Source organism: Amblyraja radiata, chromosome 38 (genome assembly GCF_010909765.2).
Source record: "Amblyraja radiata isolate CabotCenter1 chromosome 38, sAmbRad1.1.pri, whole genome shotgun sequence".
Classification (NCBI taxonomy): Eukaryota; Metazoa; Chordata; class Chondrichthyes; order Rajiformes; family Rajidae; genus Amblyraja; species Amblyraja radiata.
In genome coordinates this window covers 13,869,018-13,893,677 of record NC_045993.1, presented here as the reverse complement: position 1 = coordinate 13,893,677, position 24,660 = coordinate 13,869,018, and the positions used below count along the sequence as shown (strand labels likewise).

The 24,660-nt window shown below is 46.9% G+C and overlaps 1 non-coding gene across 1 annotated transcript; it reads right to left on the bottom strand.

Annotated features, from left to right (window-relative positions):
* Window positions 1-1,321: 1,321 nt before the first annotated feature.
* On the bottom strand, window positions 1,322-1,394 carry trnar-ccu. Its single transcript has one exon. It is a non-coding gene; the product is annotated as a tRNA-Arg (tRNA).
* Between the last annotated feature and the right edge of the window lie 23,266 nt (window positions 1,395-24,660).

Here is a 24,660-nt window from a genome sequence, read left to right as displayed (position 1 = left end):
CGAAAAAGTGGTTAATAGAGAAAGAGAAAATTAAAACACTTAAAAGCATTACATTTCAAAAAATTCACAGTAACGTTAAAAACCTGAAATGCAATTCTCACTTGTATTAATTAATTTTCAGCGTTAATTAACACTTATCACATTGTTAAAAGGGTGATTAAGACTTGACGATACAAGACAATGACGTGGTGAATGTAGTTGTTAGTCTCAGCACTAAGTCTGCAACCTCTTACTCTTCAGTACGTCAGCATGAGGAGGCAAACAACAGTGCATGCAAGTAAATACAAGAAGCCTAGCAATAAGACTGTGAGTTTCAGGTGCAATCAACCACTTGATTTACAACAATGTGGCCATAACAATGACCACACAAAGGATGGTTGGGGTGTGGGACAAACTGCCAGAGGAGTTAGTCGAGGCAGGGACCATCCCAACATTAGAAACTGTTAGGCAGGTACAAGGATAGGAGAAGTTTTGAGGAACCCAAATGCGGGCAGGTGGACCCAGTGTAGATGGGACATGCTGGCCAGTGTGGGCAAGTTGGGCTGAAGGGCCTGTTTCCATACTGTATCACTCTATGACTTGGCTACAATGACGGCAAGAATAGGATCAAAATATTCCTGGATATAGGGTGTTCAGGAAAGACGGGGAAAAGAATGAGGGGGACAGGTATTATTAATTAAGGAGAAGGTTTCAATGGAGAGAGACAATGCTGTGGTGTAATCATGGATTGAATCAATTCATTTTGCATTAGGAAAAAACTGGGATGCCATTACACAACTATTTGGCTGCACATTAATTACTGTGTACCTGATATACCGGACTAGCCGATTTTCTAGACTATCAAATGTTTTACACATGATTCATAAAACTCAGCTCATTTTTTTGATTGAATGAATTGAAAGACACAGCATAGAAACAGACCCGTTGGTCCACCAGTCCACTCAACCTAGATTACCCCTTCACACTAGTTCTATGTTATCCTGCTTTAACATCCACTCTCTACATACTAGGGGCCAATTAATCTACAAACCCACACATCTTTGAGATGTCGGAGGAAACTGGAGCACCCGGGGGTGCAAACTCCACACAGACAGCACCTGAGATCAGGATTGAACCTGAGACTCTGGCACTGCGATGCAGTAACTCTGCCAGCTGCAGCCCACTATGCCACCCCATCAACCACCATTCACAACCAATGGCTTTATTGTTAACCATCCTAAATCTACCCCTTCAGATACCAAACCAGAATATTAATTTTCCAATGCCGATCCATGTAAAGTTCGCTTCAGAAGATGAAACCTAGTATTGATAAAAACCTCACCACCCCAGATGGGATTCGAACCCACAATCCCTGGCTTAGGAGGCCAGTGCCTTATCCATTAGGCCACTGGGGCTGAATGTATAGTAAAATGTTTAGTTTATTTAGATTAGAGATACAGTGTGGAAACAGGCCCTTCGGCCCACAGAGTCCGCGGCGACCAGCGGTCCCCGCACATTAACACAAGTCTACACACCAGGGACAATTTTACACTTATACCAGGTATACAAACCCAAGCCAATTAACTTACTAATCACTTACAAAGCAAGAAGGGTCTCGACCTGAAACGTTGCGTATTTCCTTCGCTCCATAGATGCTGCCTCACCCGCTGAGTTTCTCCAGCATTTCTGTCTACCTTCTAACTTACAATTCTATATGCCTTTGGAGTGTGGGAGGAAACCGGAGATCTCGGAGAAAACCCACGCAGTCATGGGGAGAACGAAAAACTCTGCACAGATAGCACCCGTAGTCAGGATCGAACCCTGGTCTCTGGTGTTGCAAGCGCTGTAGGGCAGCATCTCTACCACTGCGCCACTATGCTGCCCAATATCTTTGGATAAGAATGTTACACGTTAATATTTCAGTGAACATATCAGTAAACATTTCTTAAACAATTCTTAAACGGGGCCACAGTTTAAGAATAAGGAGTAAGCCATTTAGAACGGAGACGAGGAAACACTTTTTCTCACAGAGAGTGGTGAGTCTGTGGAATTCTCTGCCTCAGAGGGCGGTGGAGGCAGGTTCTCTGGATGCTTTCAAGAGAGAGCTAGATAGGGCTCTTAAAAATAGCGGAGTCAGGGGATATGGGGAGAAGGCAGGAACGGGGTACTGATTGGGGATGATCAGCCATGATCACATTGAATGGTGGTGCTGGCTCGAAGGGCCGAATAGCCTGCTCCTGCTCCTGCTATTGTCATTTCAGTGAACATGATTAGTTTGAAAGTAAATACAGGAACTGGGACTAAGTAGGTTTCAAGGGAGCAGTCAGCAGAAACTGGAGAGTTTAAGAGTGTGTGGGAACCATGGGCTCTGATCGTGGATGGGATGTTCGGGAACCTGAGCCCTAGTGAGTAGTGGGTGAGCACTACAATAGAAGCTAGACAAAAGTGCTGGAGAAACTCGGCAGCATCTATGGAGCGAAGAAAATAGACAACATTTCGGGCAGAAACCCTTCTTCAGACAGGGTTTGTCTACCTTCGATTTTCCAGCATCTGCAGTTCCTTCTTGAACACTACAATCCAAGCCCTGGGAATGGCTAATGAGCCCTCAAATTGGGATTCTGATGATCAGTCTGAGGAAGGATCTCGGCCCGAAACGTCACCCATTCCTTCTCTCCATAGAAGCTGCCTGTCCCGCTGAGCTACTCCTGCTTTTTGTGTCTATCTTCCATTTGTGTCTATCTTTCCTGCACAAGTATTCATAGAAGACATCTCATTATGTTAGGAATAGCTACAAAAAAGGATATAAATCACCAAAGTAGTTGTTAAGTGGAGAAGCACAAGTTTCAATGGAATGAGAATAAAACTGAATAACTTGAAATAATGTAGAAACAGGAAACTGCAGACACTGGTTTACAAGAAAAAAGACAATAGTGCTGGAGTAACTCAGTGGTTCAGGCAGCAACCCCGAGTGTGAAGAAGGGCTCCGAGCTGAAATGTCACCCATCCACGTTCTCCCAGAATGCTGCCTAAGCCCCTGAGCTACTCCAGCACTTTGTGTCTTTAACGTGAAACAATGGTTGGGCAGAATGTTTCCATGCTTATCTGCTTTTAGAAACATAGAAAATAGGTGCAGGAGTAGGCCATTCAGCCCTTCGAGCCTGCACCGCCATTCAATATGATCATGGCTGATCATCCAACTCAGTATCCTGTACCTGCCTTCTCTCCATACCCCCTGATCCCTTTAGCCACAAGGGCCACATCTAACTCACTCTTAAATATAGCCAATGAACAAGCATCTGTAGGGGGCGCTGCTCTGGCAGCAGCCATGTCATGCAGCTCGTCAGTTTATCAACCTTTTTTTATTTTTTTAGTATGTTTTAAAGTCTGTATTTAATGTTTCTTTGTGTGTTTTATGTGGGGAGTGGTGTGGGGGGGTTAGGGGGAAACCGCTTCGGTCGCCTCCTCCATGGAGAGGCGAGTTTTTCCAGGTCGCCTCCCCCGTGGCCTAACATCAAGGATCGACGCGGCCTTTCCCGGAGACGCGCCCGGGGCTTCAGCGGCGGGCGCAGCGTGGACTCTCGGCGTGGAGCGGGTGAGCCCTCGCTGGAGGGGAGCGCTCCGTTTCGCTGACCCGGGGCAGCCGGCAGCCTGAAGTCGCAGCCTGCAGTCTGCAGAGCTCCAGCTGGTGCGGCGTCTACAGCCCGGGATCTCACGTTGGGGACCCGGGGGAAGAAGAAGCCATCACTGCCGGCCCGTGGCCGACTTCTACCGCGGGTCCGGCATGAACTTACCATCACCCCTGGAGGGGAGCTTCGACCGCCGGCCCTGCAGTCTACGGTGCTTCTGGCTGCGGCGGGGACTTTAAAACTTGACCGCCGGCCTGCTGCCTACAACAACTTAAAGCCGCGGTCTCCGGTGAGGAAGAGCCGATCCTGGACTGACTCTGGACTCTGGTCCTGACCACGGGGGGGAAATGGAGGAGGACTGGCCAAATTTTGTGCCTTCCACCACAGTGATGAATGCTGTGGTGGATGTTTGTGTTACAGTTTTATTGTGGTTGTGTGTTCTTTATTATTGTATCGCTGCAGACAACCCAAATTTCCACCAGCCTGGCTGTGTGGCAATAAATTATATCTAATCTAATCTAATCTAAACTGGCCTCAACTACCTTCTGTGGCAGAGAATTCCAGAGATTCACCACTCTCTGTGTGAAAAATGTTTTCCTCATCTCGGTCCTAAAAGATTTCTCCCTTATCCTTAAACTGTGACCCCTTGTTCTGGACTTCCCCAACATCGGGAACAATCTTCCTGCATCTAGCCTGTCCAACCCCATAAGAATTTTGTAAGTTTCTATAAGATCCCCCCTCAATCTTCTAATTCTAGCGAGTACAAACCGAGTCTATCCAGTCTTTCTTCATATGAAAGTCCTGACATCCCAGGAATCAGTCTGGTGAACCTTCTCTGTAATCCTCAGATTAGGAGACCAAAACTGTATGCAATACTCCAGGTGTGGTCTCACCAAGACCCTGTACAACTGCAGTAGAACCTTCCTGCTCCTATACTCAAATCATTTTGCTATTTTATTTCAGATTTATCGTATCCTCAGGATTTTGCTTTTGGTACGATCATTCACTTTATTTTAAATTTTGCAAATTGTTGAATATTAAAAGGACGCAGAAATGCTTAAACATCTGAGAAGGGGAGATCAGGAATCAAGTGGTGCAGTCCTGTGCAAAGATATTGAAGGATATATGGAACTTGAGTCACCCATCAGCCAGCATATGCTAGAGCCGGTGAAACTCAGCGGGTGAGGCAGCATCTATGGAGCAAAGGAAATAGGCAACGTTTCGGGTCGAAACCCTTCTTCAGACATGACCCTTCTTTCGACCCGAAAGTTGCCTATTTCCTTCGCTCCATAGATGCAGCCTCACCCGCTGAGGCTGCATCTCCAGCATTTTTCTCCAGCATTTTTGTCCACCTTCGATATTTCCAGCATCTGCAGTTCCTTCTTAAACATATGCTAGAGCCGGTTTAGTTTACAGATACTGCGCAGAAACAGGCCCTTCGGCCCACCGAGTCCCCGCCGACCAGCGACCCCCGCACGCTAACATTATTCTACACGCACCAAGGACAATTTACATTTATTCCAAGCCAATTAACCTACAAACCTGTGGGTGTGGGAGGAAACTGGAGTTAACCCACCCAGGTCACAGGGAGAACATATCAATTCCACACATACTGGCACCCAGTCAGGATCATACACGGGTCTCTGGCACTGTGAGGCAGCAACTCTATTGCTGCGCCAACATGCCGCCCAGGTTCAGGAACAAAATGGCTGTGCCCTGTTCTTTTGTGTCTACCATCCAATATTGACTTTGATCATGACGGCACGGTGGCGCAGCGGTAGAGTTGCTGCCTTTCAGTGCCAGAAACCTGGGTTCGATCCCGACTACTGGTGCTGCCTGTATAGAGTTTGTACGTTCTCCCCGTGGGTTTTCTCCGAGATCTTTGGTTTCCTCCCACACTCCAAAGCCGTACAGGTTGTAGGTTAATTGACTTTCTATAAGTATAAATTGTCCCCAGTGTGTGTGTGTGTAGGATAGTGTTAATGTGCGGGGATTGCTGGTCAGCGCGGACTCGCTAGGCCGAATCGCTTGTTTCCGCGATGTATCTCTAAATTAAACCAATGGACGTGGAGATTTACGAAGGGTTAAAGAAAGATTACTGCAGCATGCTGGCAATGCCCATACTCTCCAGACTATAATTCCTTGAAGAACTGCCACTTTAAAGAAAATTACCCAGCTACATGAGCTGTTCAGGTGTGAATAGGTTGTACGGTGACATAAAAGAGAGGAAATATGGGGAAGCTGTAAGGTTGGCTTGAAGAATTATGTAGAAATCCATTGTGATCATGCCTTGTGTTGTGTGGTTTAGAACAAAATTTCTAGCGTTTGGATCAAATACTTTTTGGCGGCACGATGGCGCAGCGGTAGAGTTGCTGCCTTACATCGTCAGAGACCCGGGTTCGATCTTGACTATGGGTGCTGTCTGTACAGAGTTTGTACATTCTCCCCATGACCACGTTTGAACAGAAAGTGGTCTGTAACTCTGTCAAAACTTTGGAAAAGCGAGGTGTAAGTAAGGAAGCAGTAGGAACAAAGGTGGGGTAATGTGCAGGACGAAGGGAATGTTTGTGACAGGATGAGTCAGTATGGCTCCACAGAGGCAGGTACCAGCATGTTAGTTTCTTGCTAATGTGTTGTTAATGGGATGAGACCCGCTGGGCAGAATATACATAAACAAGGAAGAAAAGAATAACTCAACCAGTGTGATGTCAAACCAGGACACGGAAAATGTTGCAAAATGAAGCAGGCCAACAGCATCCTTAGAAAGGGAAACAGTTCACATTTTACATCTTCTTCTTTTCCTGTCCATCTTGTTACAAATGTTGACATCGCTGTCATCGTCCGTCCTGAAAAGGATGCAAGCCTCCGGCGACAATCAGTGGGAGGCATCACTTGTCGCAATAGATGATGGTGGTGGCAGAATTAGCTCAGGATACTTCCAGTTTCCAGCCCCGCCTCTGCTATGGGGCCAACATTTTAGATAGGAGAAGCCCTTCATTAGACGAGAGAGGGGGAGAGGGAGAGGGGGAGAGAGGGAGAGGGAGGAGAGCGAGAGAGAAAACCTTCCGAGTGTTTCCCAATCAGAAACCTTGGATGAACTTTGAGATCCGCACTCTCCTGAAGTCCAGACACAGGGCATTCACCTCCAATGATACAGTGTTCTACATGAAGACCAGATACGACCTTGGTAAGGCCATCAAAAAGGCCAAATGGGACTTCTGCTCCAAACTGGAGGATGAGACAGATGTTTGGCAGCTGTGGCAGGGTCTGAATGCAATCACCTCCTACAAGGCAAAACCAGGAGGCAGCTCGAATGCCGGTGTAACATCACTCCCTGACGAGCTCAATGCGTTTTACGCACGCTTTGACAGGGAGAATACTGATGTGCCTTCCCGATCCCCCATTCGCTGCGATGGCATTTCAGTCTCAGTCACAGAGGCCGATGTCAGGAAATCCTTCAGAGGGGTGAACCCCCGAAAAGCACCTGGACCTGATGGTATACCCGGCCGTGTTCTAAAAACCTGTGCGGACCAACTGGCGGGAGTTTTTACGGACATTTTCAACCTCTCACTTCTGAGGTCTGAGGTCCCCACCTGCTTTAAAAGGGCATCAATTATACCGGTGCCCAAGAAGAGTAAGGTGACATGCCTCAATGACTATCGACCAGTGGCACTAACGCCGGTGGTGATGAAGTGCTTTGAGAGGTTGATCATGGAGCAAATCAACTCCTACATCGACAAAAACCTGGACCCACTGCAGTTCGCGTACCGCCACAACAGATCAACGGTGGATGCGATCTCGCTGGCCCTCCACTCCGCACTGGACCACTTGGACAACAAAACTCATATGTCAGGCTGTTATTCATTGATTACAGCTCGGCATTTAACACAATCATCCCCTCCAAACTGGTTACCAAACTCGCAGAACTGGGTCTCTGCGCATCCCTCTGCAACTGGATCCTCGACTTCCTCGTCCACAGACCACAGTCTGTTCGTATTGGTGGAAATGTGTCAGCCTCAATAACAATCAGCACGGGAGCACCTCAAGGCTGCGTGCTCAGCCCCCTGCTGTACTCACTCTATACCCATGACTGCGTAGCGAACCACAGTGCGAACTCCATCATCAAGTTCGCTGATGACACCACTATTGTGGGGCGTATCACTGATGGGGATGAGTCAGAGTACAGAAGAGAGATCGAGCAACTGTCCATATGGTGCCAGCGCAATAACCTGGCCCTCAACACCAGCAAAACCAAGGAACTGATTGTGGACTTTGGAAGGAGTAGGAGGGGGACCCACAGCCCCATTTATATCAACGGGTCGATGGTTGAAAGGGTCAAGAACTTCAAATTCCTGGGCGTGCACATCTCTGAAGATCTTTCCTGGTCCGAGAACACTAACGCAATTATCAAAAAAGCTCATCAGCGCCTCTACTTCCTGAGAAGATTACGGAGAGTCGGATTGTCAAGGAAGACTCTCTCTAACTTCTACAGGTGCACAGTCGAGAGCATGCTGACCGGTTGCATCGTGGCTTGGTTCGGCAATTTGAGCGCCCTGGAGAGGAAAAGACTACAAAAAGTAGTAAACACTGCCCAGTCCATCATCGGCTCTGACCTTCCTTCCATCGAGGGGATTTATCGCAGTCGCTGCCTCAAAAAGGCTGGCAGTATCATCAAAGACCCACACCATCCTGGCCACACAATCATCCCTGCTACCTTCAGGTAGAAGGTACAGGATCCTGAAGACTGCAACAACCAGGTTCAGGAATAGCTACTTCCCCTCAGCCATCAGGCTATTAAACCTGGCTCGGACAAAACTCTGATTATTAGCAACCACTTTCTGTTATTTGCACTACCAGTTTATTTATTCATGTGTGTATATATTTATATCATGGTATATGGACACATTTATCTGTTTTGTAGTAAATGCCTACTATTTTCTGTGTGCTTAAGCAAAGCAAGAATTTCATTGTCCTATACAGGGACACATGACAATAAACTCACTTGAACTTGAACTTGAAACTAGTTAGTCTGAGTATGGACACTTTGCCGTTACCAAATGTGAAATACTAACCCTCACCCATTCTTTCCACAGAGGCTGCTGACCTGCGTGGCTTTTTCCAGCATTTTCTGTTTAATTTCAGAATTCCAGTATCTGCAGTCGTTTGATTTTCATACGAGTACAAAAGATGTTTGACATGCAAAACAATGTCACAGATGGTTGAGATCGATCTTCTCTCTTCACTACTCTCATTCCCTTCCTGCCCTTACATTGTATTGGCCTCACTTCTATGCACATTGAAAAAGTACCTTTACATATCAAAGTCTCAGAGGCTCCTCAGCATATTTACATTCTCTTGCATGTGATTATAAATAAAGCCTAACGATAAACATGAACAGGTAAATATTGTACAAAGGCCGTTATTAAATAAAATGTGATTTGGTTTTTATATTATCTATTTACCCAAGTGCGCAAATGTTATACTTGTAAATGTACAATACATATCTGTATAACTGTAAAACTCATCTTGTGTGTGTGTGTGTGTGTGTGTGTGTGTGTGTGTGTGTGTGTGTGTGTGTGTGTGTGTGTGTGTGTGTGTGTGTGTGTGTGTGTGTGTGTGTGTGTATATGTGTATGTATATGTTTGTGTCTTTATATTTTCGCCAAAATGCTATGCGGTAAGGATAAAATGTTTACATATTCTGACTCACACTTTTCCCCTCTAAGCAGTGATCTATGCAGTGATCAGCTTCGCTTAAGATTTGATGCTATATTTCACAACTTATTAACCATATAACCATATAACAATTACAGCACGGAAACAGGCCATCTCGGCCCTTCTAGTCCGTGCCGAACACGTATTCTCCCCAAGTCCCATCTACCTGCACTCAGACCATAACCCTCCATTCCTTTCCCGTCCATATAACTATCCAATTTATTTTTAAATGATAAAATCGAACCTGCCTCCACCACCTTCACTGGAAGCTCATTCCACACAGCTACCACTCTCTGAGTAAAGAAGTTCCCCCTCATATTACCCCTAAACTTCTGTCCCTTAATTCTCAAGTCATGTCCTCTTGTTTGAATCTTCCCTACTCTCAATGGGAAAAGCTTATCCACGTCAACTCTGTCTATCCCTCTCATCATTTTAAAGACCTCTATCAAGTCCCCCCTTAACCTTCTGCGCTCCAAAGAATAAAGACCTAACTTGTTCAACCTTTCTCTGTAACTTAGTTGCTGAAACCCAGGCAACATTCTAGTAAATCTCCTCTGTACTCTCTCTATTTTGTTGACATCCTTCCTATAATTAGGCGACCAAAATTGTACACCATACTCCAGAATTGGCCTCACCAATGCCTTGTACAATTTTAACATTACATCCCAACTTCTATACTCAATGCTCTGATTTATAAAGGCCAGCACACCAAAAGCTTTCTTTACCACCCTATCTACATGAAATTCCACCTTCAGGGAACTGTGCACAGTTATTCCCAGATCCCTCTGATCAACTGCATTCTTCAATTCCCTACCATTTACCATGTACGTCCAATTTTGATTTGTCCTGCCAAGATGTAGCACCTCACACTTATCAGCATTAAACTCCATCTGCCATCTTTCAGCCCACTCTTCCAACTGGCATAAATCTCTCTGTAGACTTTGAAAATCTACTTCATTATCCACAACACCACCTATCTTAGTATCATCTGCATACTTACTAATCCAATTTACCACACCATCATCCAGATCATTTGGATTATTGGTGACTAAAGATTTAGAAAAAAGACGAAACTGCCTTTAAAGCTTCGACTGATGACGTCACTATGAGGTGGGTGGCCACGGTGGCTCCAGTGAGTCGGAGCCCGTTTCACGCACAGAATACTCCTCGAGCTTTGAGTGACGTCAGGGAGAGGGCCGCATTTAAATTAACGTTCCTCTTTTTCCAGCCTGGGCTTCCACCCGCGACGACCTGGCTGGGGTTTTACGCGGCCATCACGGAGGCTTCGAGACCGCAGCGATGAGGCCTCGCGACGATGGGGCCGCGGTGGCGGTGAGGCCTCGCGGTGACGGTCAGGTCCGGGCCTGTCAGTTGCCTGGCAGCAGTTGAGCTGGGCTAGCCGCTTCTTCTCCGCGCTGGCTGTGACCCCAGGCCCACAGATCATAGAGCGGAGCCCAAGCCCACAGCCAGCGCGGAGAAGAAGCGGCAACCTCAGCTCAAAAAAGCAGCCAACTGCTTTTGGGTTATTCACATCCCCGCCCCCTCCCCCACCCCACTGTCTCAAAAAGACAGCCAACACCCACCCCCACCTCCTCGTGTTATTCACACTCCCCCCCTGCTTATTCAACCCACCCGCCACTCACACCCCCCCCCCCCCCGCCCCCTCCCGGGTTATTCACAGTCCCCCCTCCGGGTTATTCACACCTAAACGCTGGAGTAATTCAGCGGGACAGGCAGCATCTCTGGAGAGAAGGAATGGGTGGTGTTTCGGGTCGAGACCCTTCTGGATTCTTTTTTGCTCCTGATCTCAAACAATGTTAGGAATGAGAACAAGATGCCTGACTGGAGCCTGACTAAGGTTTCCAGATGACCAGTCACACAACACACTGTTAATTGGACCCTTCCTGCCCAAGATTATGACGATTGAAATCATTGTCAATTGTATCACATCAGTTGCAGCTGTGGTCCGCTCAGATTCAACTTAGCCATGATCTTATTCTGGGGTAACCTGAATGGACCATTGTTCAAGTTGCAAACAATCGGCAAGACGGAGCCGAGTGCCTGAATGGCTCCTCTCTTAACGTCAGAACTGCTAGCTTGGGTGTTGGGCATGGTGTTGTCAGCAAGGGAGTGCAGTTTGAAAAGACCAAGCCTTAAGGGCCGTCCCACTTGGGCGTCATTTACGCGACATAATTAACGCGTCACGACGCACGACGCGCGCTTCGTGACACTCGCGGGACGCTCGCATGGCGTGATATCCGTACATCTACTGTTCTTTCCCTCTTGGTGGTATCGATCTCAGTTTTGGAAGATACTGTCCAAAAATACTGCAATGCATTGTGAAGATGGTACTCACAGCAGCCACTGTGTACTGATGGTGGAGCGAATGGTTGGAGTGGTTGATCAAGTGGCATTCAAGTAGGGCTCCAGGTGGTGTAAAACACCTTGAGAGTTGTTGGACTTGCACTCACTCAGCAAGGTGAAGTGTACTCCTTAAGACTCCTAACTTGTAGATGATACAAAGGCACTGAGATGACCAAGAGTTACATTGAATTGAATGATACAGCATGGAAACAGGCCCTTCGGCCCGCCTAGTCCATGCCGACCATTGATCACCCATTCACACTAGTTCTGTTATCCGCTGGAGGCAATTTACAGAGGGCCAATTCACCTACACTTCTTTGGGATGTGGGAAGAAACCAGAGCACCCAAACGAAACCCAGGTGATCAGAGGGAGAACATGCAAACTCCACACAGACAGCACCTGAGGTTAGGATTGAACCCGGGTCATTGGTGCTGTGAGGCAGCTCTACCGCTGTGCCACTGTACCGCCCTGTGCAGATATTCCCTTTGTTTTGGACTTACCTCCCCCATTTCCCCTTACTTTAAACTAATTTGCACTCTTCCTTTCCCAGTTTGAACAAAGGGCTGCAGACCTAAAGCTTTGACTGTTTCTCCCTTCATAGAACTACAAAATACCCTGCCTCGTGCCTGCTCTTAGAGCCCAGTCTTCGTATAGCTAGTCTGGTTGAGATTTTACTCAATGCCAACTGCCAGGATGTTGATGATGGGATATGTCACTGAATGTCCATAGCAAGTGGTTAGCTTCTCTGTTGTCCGTCATGGCCTGTAAATATTACATGCTCCTTATCAGCCGTTGCCTGTTCGTTGGTTAGGTTTGCTGCAGGCAGGCATTGTATGCTCAATTGGCTGGGACGTTGCTAATGAATTAGACAATGTAATCATCCTCACTTCTGACCTTATTGTAGAAGGGAAGTCATTGTTGAGAAAACTGTGGATGGTTGGATCTCGGGGACACTGCCATGGGGGAACTCCTGCAGTGATGATTCCGCAGCGATCTGTCAAATTACATCAAGGACAGTCAACTCTCGCTGTCTCTCTGGGATCTACCTCTTTGGACCGAAGCTACGACGAGATCTGAAGCTGAGTGGTTCCGCCAAAACCCAAACTAGGTTTCAGTTAGCAGGCTTGCCATCCTCATGACATTGCTGGTCAGCTCCCACTACTTTGTTGCTTCTGTGGATCTGAGAGCCCAGAGGACAGAGCCACCCAGGATTAAACTCCCCACTCTGTTAGCACGTGCAAGAAATTTAGCATGGGACTTTCAGATAGGTTGCCCTTTCAAAGTTGCCCTAAAATAGAGATTATGATTAGGAAAGAAATGCAGATGCTGGTTTAAATCGAAGATAGACACAAAATGCTGGAGTAACTCAGCGGGACAGGCAGCATCTCTGGAGAAGGAATGGGTGACTTTCGGGTTAAGACACTTCTTCAGTCTGAAGAAAGGTCTCGACCCGAAACGTCACCCATTCCTTCTCTCCAGAGATGCTACCTGTCCCGCTGAGTTGCTCCAGCATTTTGTGTCTATCTTTGGAGATTATGATTGTTCTAAGTCTGGGTGGACCATAACTGGCACGGATACTTACAGCGCAAGATGACCTCAATCATTACCGTCTTGGCCAAGACTGTGGCAGCACGAGTGATATTGCAAGGAGAGTGCAAACAAACCAGTGCATTGCATGGAAATTATTAACCTAGTGTGATTTAATTACAGATTTAGTGAATGTGCTCCTGCTGTTCACATAACAAGATCGCACCTTGGCAATATACGGAAGAGCTGGCAAATGTCACTTTTGGACTAGCTCCTATATCCTTTCTTAGGTAAGGGGACCAGAACTGAGTACGTTACTCCAGGTGTGGCCTCACTAACATTCTGTCTAATTGTAACAGAATGTTCCTGTTTCTAAACTCTAACCTGCTTGCAATAAAGGCCAATGCGTTACTTGCCCTCTTAACTACTTGCTGCAACTGCCTGCTGACATTTTGAGTCCGGCACAGGAACACATGTGCAGACGCCCCCTGACCTACGAGAAGGTCATGTCCTTGGTCCAAGGACCCTTGCGTAGGTCAGGTGTTACGTGTCAGAATCGGGAGTGCCACTGTTCGTTCTGTGTAGTTGGTACCAGTGGGAGGCCACGTGGGAGCTCCGACGTGGAGCTTGAACAAGACAGTGCTGACTGGCCTGCAGAAACGGTTGCATGTGCAGCAGCGCATTGCTACCAAGATGCGCAACATAAAATAAACCTGTGTACTTTAGGATCCCCACCCCAACCAAGCCCCTACTACAATCCATCTGAAGAAGGATCCCAACCCTAAAACATCACCTATCCATTTTCTCCAGAGATGTTGCCTGACCCGATGAGTTAAGGGCCTGTCCCACTTTCACGGCCTAATTCACGACCTCTGCCGAGTTTGCCCTTGACTCATTCTCGCAGCATGGTCGTCACGAGGTCGTAGGTAGGTCGTAGGTAGGTCGTAGCAGGTCGTGATGCTAGTCGTAGGTACTCGTGGCATCAAGTAGGTCGGGGCGTTTTTTCTAGCATGATGAAAAATGTCCACGAGTAAAAAAGGTCGTGAATTAGGTCGTGAAAGTGGGACAGGCCCTTAACTCCAGTATTTTGTATCTATTTTAGGAAAGAGTTGACGCAGGTCGCCTATGACACGAATCAGGGTGTGCTTGCAATCCTCTGCATTTCACTCATTTATAGTCCCTCTCCACATAGGTTATAATCTGCATTTGACTTGCCTTATCCATGTCCTCATACTTTCCCACATTGCCACTATTTTATTTGAGCTATATTTTGTTGCAGATTATCAATATTTCCATCACAACTTGGTCTTCCACCTATTTTTGTATCATCGGCAAGCATTCTGTTCCCTCTTACAGGACATTAATATAAATAGCTGGTCATTTTTTGTTTTGTTCAGTCAAGGAAAGCGAACTTCGTAATCTGAGCCAGCATTTAATTGTTCATCCCTAATTGCCATTGGATTGGTGTTTATGAACTGCCTTCTCAGACATCAGCAGTCATTGGGGTGCAGCTATACCTAAAATGCTGATAGTGAGTGGATTCCAGGGACCCTACAATGGTGAAGGCATGGCCAAGTCAGGATGATGTGTGACTTTGAGCGACACCTCCAGTTTGTTGCTGCATTTGTCCTGGAAGAGCTCGTGGGTTTGTAAGGTGCTGTCCAGGGAGATTTGGTGACTTGTTGCTGTGCATCCTGCAGATAAAACAATCGGATGGAACTATGGATCAGTGGTAAAGTGAGTGGATTGTTATGGATGGGGTGCCTATCACGTGGGTTGCTATGTGCTGTATGATGTTGAGCATCTTCAGTGTTGTAGAAGCAGCACTCATCCAGGCTTCCATCACATTTACCTTGCCGGGGATGCGATTACTTTTCGGATCGTGTCTCCGGTCGCTCTGCGGCCTACCATCGATGTAGCTGGAGGCCTCCTAGGATTAACCTTTGGCCCCACCGCGGGGCATGGACTTAACATCGGAGTCGATCCCTTGCCTGGGATCACTCCAACCACGGCCTGCGGACTTTACATCGGGAGCTCGCAGTCACGGGAGAGGCCGAGTCGGGAAGCTCCAACGTCGCTGAAGGTTCGACCAGCCCTGTCGCGAGGTCCGATCGCTGGCGCGGGGGAGCTGACATCCCCCCGATGTAGGAGCTGATCGCCCCAATGCGGAGGGCCCAAACGCCGCCGGTTAGGGGAGTCAAGATCGTCCCGTCAACGGAGGGCTCAAGACCCCCGACTGCAAGAAGAACACAGAAGGGAAGAGATTGAGCTTTATTTTCACCTTCCATCACAGTGAGGAATGTGGAGGAGTCACTGTGGTGGATGGTTATGTTAAAATGTATTTTGTGTGTTCCGTTGCTTTTTATTGTATGACTGACTTGGCAAAATAAATTCCTCGTATATTGCAAAACATACTTGGCTAATAAGGTATTATTGTGATTGTGATTTCTGACATGTCTTGTTGATGAGGCGGCAGGTTCTGGGGATGAGGCCAGTTCTCATTATAGGATTTCTAACTTCTTACTTTTGTATGTGCCTCCTCCAGTTCAGTTTCTGGTCAACTTAGTTTAGTTTAGAGATACAGTGTGGAAACAGGCCCTTCGGCCCACCGGGTCCGTGCCGACATATTAACACTATCCTACACCCATTCGGGACAATTTTTTACATTTACCAAGCCAATTAACCTACAAACCTGTACGTCTTTGGAGTGTGGGAGGAAACCGAAGATCTCTTGAGAAAACCCACACAGGTCACGGGGAGAACGTACTAACTCCGTACACAGAGCAGCACCCATAGTCGGGATCGAACCCGGGTCTCCGGCACTGCATTCGCTGTAAGACAGCATCTCTACCGCTGCGCCGCCATAACTCTGGGCTACATCTGATGCCTGGGGTGCTCAATTTGTTACAGTTTTCCACTCAAAAAACACCCATTTATTCCAATTCTGTGCTTGGACGATGGTGTGGTAAATTGGATTAGTAAGTATGCAGATGATACTAAGATAGGTGGGGTTGCGGGTAATGAAGAAGAGTTTCAAAGTCTACAGAGAGATTTATGCCAGTTGGAAGAGTGGGCTGAAAGATGGCAGATGGAGTTTAATGCTGATAAGTGTGAGGTGCTACATCTTGGCAGGACAAATCAAAATAGGACGTACATGGTAAATGGTAGGGAATTGAAGAATGTAGGTGAACAGAGGGATCTGGGAATAACTGTGCACAGTTCCATGAAAGTGGAATCTCATGTAGATAGGGTGGTAAAGAAAGCTTTTGGTGTGCTGGCCTTTATAAATCAGAGCATTGAGTATAGAAGTTGGGATGTAATGTTAAAATTGTACAAGGCATTGGTGAGGCCAATTCTGGAGTATGGTGTACAATTTTGGTCGCCTAATTTTAGGAAGGATGTCAACAAAATAGAGAGAGTACAGAGGAGATTTACTAGAATGTTGCCTGGGTTTCAGCAACTAAGTTACAGAGAAAGGTTGAACAAGTTAGGGCTTTATTCTTTGGAGCGCAGAAGGTTAAGGGGGGACTTGATAGAGGTTTTTAAAATGATGAGAGGGATAGACAGAGTTGACGTGGAAAAGCTTTTCCCACTGAGAGTAGGGAAGATTCAAACAAGGGGACATGACTTGAGAATTAAGGGACTGAAGTTTAGGGGTAACATGAGGGGGAACTTCTTTACTCAGAGAGTGGTAGCTGTGTGGAATGAGCTTCCAGTGAAGGTGGTGGAGGCAGGTTCGTTTTTTATCATTTAAAAATAAATTGGATAGTTATATGGATGGGAAAGGAATGGAGGGTTATGGTCTGAGCGCAGGTATATGGGACTAGGGGAGAATATGTGTTCGGCACGGACTAGAGGGGTCGAGATGGCCTGTTTCCGTGCTGTAATTGTTATATGGTTATATGGTTATATGGTTTCCAATCCAGTCCATGCTAACACACTTCATCTAATACCATGATCTCTCAATTTATGCACCAGCATTTTATGGCGCACCTTGTCAAACGTCTTTTGAATGTCCAAATCCACCACATCTACATGTTCTCCTCTATCTATTCTGATGGTTACATCCTGAAAGAATTCATGCACAAATTGTTAAACACGATTTTCCTTTTATGAATAGGAAGGAACTGCAGATGCTAGTTTACACCGAAGACTGACACAGGCAGTATCTCTGGAGAAAAGCAATGGGTGACATTTCAGATTGAGACCCTTCTTCAGACAGAGTCAGGGGAGAGGGAGACACAGATATAAGGAAGTGTAAGGTGTGAAAAGGAGACATCAAAGGGGGGTGGAGATCAAGAAAAATGTAGAATAGATCATTGCTAATTAGGAGAAGATGACAACATTGCATACAGAGATAATATTAAATTAGGGGAACTGTCAGACTGGTCGGAGAACTAGGAAGGGGAGGGATGGAAAGAGAGGGAAAGCAAGGGTTATGTTAAGCTAAATAAGTCAATGTTCATACCGCTGGGGTGTAAGGTGCCCAAGCGAAATATGATATGCTGTTCCTCCAAATTGCGCTGGACCTCACTCTGACAATGGAAGAGGCCCAGGACCGACAGGTCAGTGTGGGAATGAGAGGAGGAGTTTAAGTGTTTAGCAACCGGGAGATCAGGTAGGTTTAGGTGGACTGAGCAGAGATGTTCAGCGAAACAATCGGTGAGCCTGCGCTTGGTCGTGCCGATATATAGGAGTCCACACCTGGAACAGCGGATACAGTAGATGAGGTGGGAGGCGGTGCAAGTGAACCTCTAATAATAATAATAATAAATTTTATTTATGGTCGCCTTTCAAGAGTCTCAAGGACACCTTACAAAAATTTAGCAAGTAGAGGAAAAACATGTAAGCGGAATGAAATAAATAGTAGAGACATGACTAGTACACAAAGTAAAGACAGAATTCAATTCAAAACACAATATGAGGCAATTCAAGCACAGATGAGAAGGGAGGGCTAAGGATAGGCAGAGGTGAAGAGATGGTCTTGAGGCGGGACTGGAAGATGGTGAGGGACACGGAATTGCGGATCAGTTGGGGGAGGGAGTTCCAGAGCCTGGGAGCTGCCCTGGAGAAGGCTCTGTCCCCAAAACTGCGGAGGTTGGATTTGTGGATGCAGAGGATGCTGATGTGGATCTGAGGGACCGTGAGGGTTGGTAGGGGGAGAGGGGGTCAGTGAGATATGGGGGGGCCAGATGGTGGAGGGCTTTGTAGGTGAGGACCAGGATTTTGTAAGTGATCCGGAAGGAGATGGGAAGCCAGTGAAGTTGTTTGAGAACTGGGGTGATGTGATGCCAGGATTTGGTGTGGGTGATGAGTCGGGCGGCTGCGTTCTGGACCAGTTGGAGTCGGTTGATGTAGGTGGAGCTGATGCCAAGGAGAAGTGAGTTGCAGTAGTCCAGTCGGGAGGAGATGAAGGCATGGATGAGTCTTTCAGCAGCGGGAGCTGCGAGAGAGGATCCGATTTTGGCGATGTTGCGGAGGTGAAAGAAGGAGGTTTTAATGACATGGCGGATGTGAGGCTCAAGGAGAGGGTGGAATCAAAGATCACGCCAAGGTTGCGGGCCTGGGGAGATGGGGAGACAGTGGTGCCGTCGATGGTGAGAGTGGGGTTATTGATTTTGCTGAGTGTGGATTTGGAGCCTATGAGGAGGAATTCTGTTTTATCGCTGTTGAGTTTGAGGAAGTTATGTTGCATCCAGGTTTTTATAGCTGGAACCTATAGGAGCCTCTGTCTCCTACCAGAATTTGACCTTCCAAAATCCATCACCTAGCACTTGCCTGGATTAAATTCCATTTGCTGCCACTCTGTCCAACTTTCCAGCTATTTAGGTCCCGCCGTATCCTTCCACAACTTTCTACTCTATCTAAAAAAAGCTGTTTCTGAATCTGCTTCCAACCCTCTATGAAGCAGCACATTCGAAATGCACATATCAATGCATGCAATATTAAAAGTAATTCAACCTCACCCTGTCCCCATTGCTTCTGGCTCTTTCGTTTAATTATCTTTAAATCCACACCTGGTTATTGAGCCGACTGACAGTCAGATCAGCTTAATCTCATTTATAAAAACATTGTCACAATTTTGAATGATTTTTCTCTGGGATATTATAGTGGGATTGGTGTACATGATCTAGGAACTCCACTGGCTGAGTTTCTTCAGCAGTGACTGTACAACACTGAAGAAACTACTGCGCGCCTGGCAGCATCTCTGGAGAAAAGGAATAGGTGATGTTTCGGATCGCGACCCTTCCTCAGAGCTGGGCCAGAGGAAGGGTCTCGACTCGGAATGTCACCTATGCCTTTTCTTCAGAGATGCTGCTTGACCCGCTGAGTTACACCAGCCCTTTGCGACTATCTTCGGTGCAAACCAGCCTCTGCAGTTCCTGCCTACACACTGAAGTATCTATCTTTTGGCCTATCATCCGCTCAGAAACCAGTGGAGTGCAAGTGCCATACTGCTCAGGCCAGTACAGTCAGAACAATCCCTTGCACAATCAGTGGTCTGTGCCATTAATATGGGTGGCTGGTGCCAACAGCTTAAGTATGTAGCTGAGCACCTAGAGAAAATGCATTTAATAGGAATGACAACTGGTGTGCTAGGTAAAATCTGCTCCTTTTGGCACTGCCGTGTGGCCTGCTGCTCTCTGTAGCACAAGATCAGATTCATCCATTGAACAAAATTATGAGAGCATCCTACCACTGAAAAAAGTAATCAATTAAAAAGGCTGAACTATTATCCATCATGTTACCCACACGTGTTCCTTAACAGTTTTGATGTACAGAAGGATCTTAGTGTCCAGATTCCTTGGAACTACTTCCTTAGAAGGCTTAGGAAGTTCAGCATGTCCCCACAACTCTCACCAACTTCTACAGATGTGCCAGTGAAAGCATTTTATCGCGATGCATCACAGCTTGGTTTGGGGAACAGCTCCGTCCAAGACAGTAAGAAATTGCAGCGAATTGTGGACGCAGCCCAGACCATCACACAAACCAACCTCCCTTCTATTGACTCCATTTATACTCTCGCTGCCTCGGCAAGGGCAGCAACATCATCAAGGACGAGTCGCACCCTGGCCAATCCCTCGTCTCTCCTAAGGCAAAAGTTGAAAGTGCACACCTCCAGATTCAGGAAAAGTTTCTTCGAGGCTGCCCTGGAAGGCAGCTGAACCATGCTATCACAAGCAGAGGGCAGTGCTGAACTACTATCAACCTCATTGGTGACCCTCGGACCTTGTTCCCCAAACCAAGCTGTGATGCATCCTGATAAAATGCTTTCTAAGGCGCATCTGTAGAAATTATCAGGTAGACAAAAATGCTGGAGAAACTCAGCGGGTGAGGCAGCATCTTTGGAGCGAAGGAAATAGGCAACTTTTCGGGTCATGACCCTTCTTCAGACTGATGTGAAGGTGGGGGGGGGGGGGGGGGAGAGGAAAGGAAGAGGTGGAGACAGTGGGCTGTGGGAGAGCTGGGAAGGGGAGGAGATAGCAGGGACTACCTGAAATTGGAGAAGTCAATGTTAATACTGTTGGGGTGTAAAATGCCCAAGCGAAATATGAGGTGCTGCTCCTCCAATTTACGGTCTGCCTCACTCTGGCCACGGACGAGGCCCAGGACAGAAAGGTCGGATTCGGAATGGGGAGTTGAAGTGCTGAGCCACGTATCTATATTCTGTAAATGGCTTGATTGTAACCTTGATTTATTGCTTTTCTGCTGACAGGCTAGCATGCTACAAAAGCTTTTCACTGTACATGACGATAAACAATAAACTATACTAAAGTCCATAGCTCCCTGAAAGTGCCAACATAGTAGATAGAGTGATAAAAAGTCTTAAGTGTGGACAGGCCACGTTTGTCTGGTATTGTGTGCAACTGGTCATCTATTACAGCAAGGATGTGGAGGCTTTGGAGAGGATGCAGAAGAGGTTTAGCAGAATGCTGCCTGGATTATGCCCCTTTAGTACACTGGATCAAGGCAAGCCAAATTTCAGCCTTTATTGTTTTATTGCCCCCCCCCCCCCCCCCCCCCCCCCCCCCCTCACTCATGAGGTGCGGGTGGGGGGGGGGGAGACTAGTTTCCTCTTTCCTTGTATGTCTTTCCGACCTAGCCAAGTGAAGTTCCAGACATGAGGAAAGGTTGAATGAATGGGACTAGTTGTAAAGCTCTATCTAAGGGCCAGTACACAAAAACAAGTGACGTCACCAGGCTCCACAAGTCGCAATGATCATCGCTGACCATGTTGGCCTCGACACCTTCCTATGCCAGTCCCACACCCTCAATCTTTCCATTATTCATCAACATCTGCGTTACACTTATCTAATAATCTGACTCCCAGCACTCTCGGGGCAGGGAGTGACACCATCTCAACATTTACCTTGTTAAACCTGCTTCGGGTCTTGTATGTTTGAATATAACCACACCCATCCCAATTCCACTAAACTCCACGAAATACTACTCAGACTCTTGATCGGGCAACCCTCTCATCACAACACTTAAACGCAAATCTCTCTTAAACAATCTCCTTTGTTGCTGTATCCTTTCTCGGATAAGGGGCCAAACTGTGCATAGTTTCCAGGTGTGGCCTCACCAACATCTTATACAACTGTAACCCACTTCTGAAACTCCAACCCTCTGCAATAAAGGCAAATATGCTGACACAAGGAACTGCGGTTGCTGGAATCTTCAGCACAACACAGAGAGCTGTAGCAACTCAGCAGGTCAGGCAATATCTGTGGAGGAAATGGACATTCATGTTGAGGACTTCTTCAAGCCCCTGTCCCACTTTCACGACCTAATTGGCGACCTCTGCTGAGTTTGCCCTTGACTCATATTCGCAGCATGGTCGCCACAAAGTCGTAGGAGGTCTTCGTAACTCATCCTCATGCTCGTGAGTGGTCTCCGCGTACTCGTGGCCTCAAGTAGGTCGCGGCGTTTTTTACAGCCTGATAAAAAATGTCCACGAGTAAAAAAAAGGTCGGCATGGAAAAAATTGATACTTTTTACTCGTAGGTAGGTCGTGATGGTAGTCGTAGGTTGGTAACTGGCCCGAGAAAAAAAATGCAAACATGACATCATTTTATCATGTGATCATTTTCCACATAGCTAGTCGTAGTTGGTCTTAGATGTGGAAGACTGAGGCATAGTCATAGGAGGTCGTAGACATAGTCATAGGAGGTCGTAGACATAGTCGTGGGAGGTCTTTTACTTCGGCGAGTCAACACGACCATGACATTTTTTTCAACTCATCTAGGGTCTTCTAAACTAGTGGATTAGGTCGTCTAAGTGGGACAGGCCCTTTAGATGGAGTCTGAAAAAGGGCACCAACACAAAACAGCATCTGTACATTTCCCTCCACAGATGCTGCTTGATCCACTGAGTTGCTCCAGCATGTTGAGTTGTTTGTCTTGTGTTACACCTGCCTGATAACTATTTGTAATCCCTGCACAGGTACACCTAGAGCCCTCTAAATTTCACTTATTTACAGTCAGTCTCCATTCAGTTAATAACCAACCCTTGGTTCCTCATACCCAAGTACACGACCTCACACAAACCCACCTTCAATTCCATCTGTTTGGCCCATTGATTCAATCTATTTACTCCCTAATGTAGAACTACAGAGTCCTCATCTCTGCATGCCTTCCATCCATTTTACTATCATTTACAAACTTGGAGAACCTTGTAGATAGAAACAAAATGCTGGAGCAACTCAGCGGGTCAGACAGCCTCTTTGAAGAAAAGGAATAGGTGATGTTTCGGGTCAAGACCCTTCTTCAGACCCTAAATGTCACCTATTCCTTTTCTCCGGAGATGCTGCCCTGTCCCGCTGATTTACTGCCTGTCCCGTAGTTTGTGTCTATCTTTAGTGTAAACCAGCATCTGCCATTCCTTCCTACACTAAAAATAATTTGGATTTAATTAATAGTGTGGAAGACAAGGTTTCATTTGCCAACACTGCAAAATCACATGAGGAAAATCACAATAGTTTCATCAACAAGTTCATTTCACGTTTAGTGTCAAATTGTGCTAGTTATCAACAGTTAGATCAGGTGCAATGAGGGATGCATTGGTGTTCAACTGGACCAACATCTGCAGTTCCTTCCGACACATTTTGGAGAACCTTGTAATCCATTCTCCATTCCAGGTCTGGCCTACACAGATGCTGCTTGATGAGCTGAGCCGGTGGTTGGGATCATGGCCTCGGCCTCCCCATCCCTGGCCGAACCGGTGAGGGCAGGGAACAGTTGTAGAGCCAAGGACCAAATCCTGGGGTACTCCATTAGGGCGCATCTTACTTACAAACGTTCTTCATTATATGGCGGCCAGTTGCCAATCCAGCTTTTTTCCACGAGTAGTAGCTCTACTCAATAACCAAAAATCTGTAGCCTCCTTTTGCTCTGGTATTTTATTTAATTCACATGTTTAATCGATAATGTTTTATTATTAATGTTTAATGTTTTATGCGTCATTCCTAACCGTCACTGTATGTCATGTTGTCACTTGCGGGCTGAGAACCAAGGCAAATTCCTTGTATGTGAATACTTGGCCAATAAACTTATTCATTCATTCATACATACTCTGGACGGGCGGAATGCCCGCTCTCCTGTCGTCAGCTTGGTTCTCGTTGGAAATTGTTCCCACCACAACTTGCTCACCTGGGCAGCCATGTCTCCCCACGGCCACCAGGTCCTACTGATGCAGGCGATGCCCGGGTCTGACCAGGCCCATCACTGGAATAAAAGCTGGCCACCGGCTGCTCACCGTCAGTCCAAACAGTTGTGCCCAGCGGCGGCAGCGACTCTACGCATGTTCATCGATGGCAACCACTTCACCTGGCAGCTGCCTGGATCTCCCGCCTCCCACGTTCCCTCTTAAACATTCCCTCTTAAACATTTAATCAGTCTGAAGAAGGGTCTCGACCCAAAACGTCGCCCACTCCTTTTCCCCAGATGCTGCCTCACCCGCTGAGTTCCTTATATTTATATATATATATATATTTACACGCTTCCGAAGTAGACAGACATTCCAAAGTTCTTTAGGAAACAGTTCCCCTCTTCCATTATAGATGAGGCTCTCACTAGTGTCTCCTCGATATCCCACAGCTCCACTCTTACTCCCCTCTCCCCATTTGTAACAAGGACAGAGTCCCTCTTGTCCTCATCTTCCACTCCATCAGCCGACGCATACAGCATATAATCCTCCGACATTTTCGCCATCTCCAACAGGATACCACAACTGAACACATCTTCCAATCTCCACCCCTTTCTGCTTTCGGCAGTCCGCTCCCTCCGAAGCTCCATGGTCAACTCGTCCATTCCCACCCAAACCACCCCCTCCCCAGGTACTTTCCCCTGCAACCGCAGGAAATGCAACATCTATCTCTTTACCTCCCCCCTCGACTCCATCCAAGGGCCCAACTTCTCTACATCAGCGAAATCAAGCGCAGGCTTGGTGA